The following is a 3,063-nucleotide window of genomic DNA, read 5'->3' on the forward strand; positions in this document are numbered from 1 at the left end:
GGTCGCTATGAGTCGCAAGTGACTCGACGGCACATAACAACAACACAACAACACATTCTTAGCAGTAGAATAGCTGGGTCATATGGAATTTCATGTTCAGCTTTTTGAGGAAATTCCAAATTGCTTTCTAGAGTGATTATACCATTTTACAATCTCATCAACAGTGTATTAGAGTTCCTATCATCTCCCCACATCCTCTCCAACATTTAGTGCTTACTATCTTGTTAAACTGTGCCACTGCTACTGGGGTGAGATGGTGTCTCATTGTAGTTTTCATTTGCATTTCTCTTCTTGCCAATGATTTTGAGCATTTCATGTGTCTGTTGGCCTTGTGAATGTCTTCTTTTGTGAAAAGTCTTTCCATGTAGTTTGCCCATTTTATAATTGGGATATCAGTCTTTTTCTTGTGGAGATGTGGCTGTTTTTATAGGTGCTCCATCCTCCCCTTAAAGAAAGTTGTAAAAATCCAAATTGCTAAATGTGAGATTTGGGGGATTTATCTAGTTTGTTTGTCATCTGCACACAAGAGTTCCTTAGGTGTCCTCATTAAGTGCTTGTCTGCCAACCAGAAGATTGATGGCTTTTGTCCAACTAGGGACTCCTCAAAAGAAAGGTCTGATGGTCTATTTATGAAAAAATCATCCACTAAAAAACCCTAGGAAGTGTGGTTCTGATACATAGGGGTTCCTATGGGTCTCTTTTTTATCTGATGATGTCCCTTGAGCTGACATTTTCTAGGTGAAGAGAAGGATATTATGACAATTGATTTCACAAAGCAATTTCTAAGAGCTGTGGTGAGTAAGGCAGGAAAGCAGAACTAAGGAATAAATGGAAAGGAAATTAAGTGTGGATGCTGGGGCTTCAGACTTTTGAAAAAAAATGCTCCACTAAACAAACAAACAAACAAAAAACAAAACACCAACCCAAAAACCGAAATGGAGGAAGAGAATGGGGCAGGAAAAGGAGAGCAACAGAACAGACAGGACAGAGGAGAGGAGTCTGAAAGAGCACGTACATTCCAGAAAAATAGCTCCCCGGGATATGAGGCTGTTACTGCACTGTCTGCAGCCGGGCACACTCCTGGATGGTGTCAGAAGCAGGAAATCAAGATGCACACTGCAGGCGGGTCTTGCTGACTCCATGGACGGACACAAAGAAGTTGTTAGTTGTGACAAGTTAGTTGCTGACAAGTCAGACTCTGCTTGTAGAGCCCTAAATGCACAGAGTAGAAAAGTGCCCCGCCCCCAAGAAAATTCAGTGGCTCCTTTTCCTGGAATAGAGGCCAGGCCTTTCTTCCAAGGAATCTCTGGGTAGGTTTGAATCATAACCATGTAGACTTGTATTCAGACACTAACTCTTTGCACCTCCGGGACTCTTGCAGCAAAGAAGAACCCCAATGTCTAAAACCAAGTTTTAAAACTGCTACCCAGAACTGGCTGTAAGCTAAAGAATGCATCTGTCCTCCTACAAGGGATGCTGACCAAGCTCAGAAGAGCATCCTCTCAATTTCATGGAGTGTTTGTCCTTAAAGTTTCTAAACCCAATACAATATGGTCAATGGAGTGATGCATTTTTAAGTCCAATGCTGAGCTTCTAATTGGGCAAGGGACACTGGTGTTGTTTAATCAGGACTGTTCGACTGAGAGCTGGTCAGAGGCACACAGGAATACATAGGGAATGTTTGCCAGTTAACAAGAAAGATTCCCTTCTGGTGAATTCTAGAGGATGGGAAGGATTCAGGAATGGCTTCTCTAGGTTGTTCGGCTCTTTCACTGGATCTTCTCCACAGACACACGCACACCAGTCAAAGGCACTCAGGACACATTACTCTATGGTCTCAATCAGGGGCAATTTTGCAACCTGTCATGACCCTGGACATTTGACAATATCTGGAGATACATTTTGTTGTCATAGTTTAAGAGTGGTGCCAATGACATATAGTGGATAGAGGCCAGGGCACTCCGCAATGCACAAAATAAGCCTGACAACAAAGACTTACCTGGCCACACCTGTCATGGTACTGAGGTTGACAGATCCTGTTCATCCTTGGGCAGTTCCTGAGATGCTTCATAAATAAACTACCTTCAATTGAGGAATTTTGACATGTGAGAATTTTAAGTGATTCGATGAACAAACAAATTCATAGTAATAAGAACTTGATAATTTGCAAAGTACTTGTGCATACAGAGTTTCACTTCAGCCTCACCATTGGCTTCTGTGGCTGATGTCCTGATCTAAATGCCACAGGAAGGAGCATTGTGGTGCAGAGAGTTTAGTAATCTGCCCAAAGTCACCTGACTAGTGTAGGGATTATAAAACAGAGTACAAATTAGACTAAAACTTGTAACTCAAATCCCCTGTTTTTACCACATCACACAAATTTAATTATATCTCATCTTTTCCGGGGGGGGGGGCGGCAGAAATTCAGTTCACCATATAGAGAGAGCCAATTCTTATTATGTGGAAGACGATATTCTCAGAATCTCATGTGTTGACATGTGTTTGCAAGTCTCAGATTCTATTATCCAGATCCAGCCCTTCTTCTCAATTGATAATAAAAATTACAAAGATACCTGTCATGGCAAGAATCAAAACCAAAACCTGAAAGCTGAAACTTGGTATGGAACAGGAAGGAAAGAGAAGTAATTCCTTGAATACCTGTGAAGCAATCTTCTTTAGGGTAAAGTATCCTTCCCAGATGTAGGTCATAAATGCTAAACTCATCTCTAAGACCATGAGTAGTATTTGGGGTATATGAAGTGTCCATAATGTCTTGGGGAGCTCGGGATTCAGAGAAATGGGGGAGAAGTTAATTGGCCTTAGCGCTATATTTTGCATTTGTCCAATAAATTCTGCTACCATGTATACCAAGGATTGGGGCCTAGGACCCAGGAGAATGTCCACAACTTTTCCCCATTAGATGCTTATCCTCCACTTCTGCTACTTTGTCTGACTTAAATCCTCAGAGTATGCTCGGCTCCACAGTTAACACTCTTGGTACCAGCAGTCAGGAAATCAAAAAGCGTATCGCGATGGGAAAGTCTGCCGTTAGGGACCTCTCAA

General features: G+C 42.0%; 1 pseudogene; it reads right to left on the reverse strand.

Moving 5' to 3' along the window:
- Window positions 1–2,044, reverse strand: part of LOC102873875 — a 6,570-nt pseudogene extending 4,526 nt beyond the window's left edge.
- Between the last annotated feature and the right edge of the window lie 1,019 nt (window positions 2,045–3,063).

Source organism: Elephantulus edwardii, unplaced genomic scaffold (genome assembly GCF_000299155.1).
Source record: "Elephantulus edwardii isolate Elephantulus edwardi_28Jun2011 unplaced genomic scaffold, EleEdw1.0 scaffold00030, whole genome shotgun sequence".
NCBI lineage: Eukaryota > Metazoa > Chordata > Mammalia > Macroscelidea > Macroscelididae > Elephantulus > Elephantulus edwardii.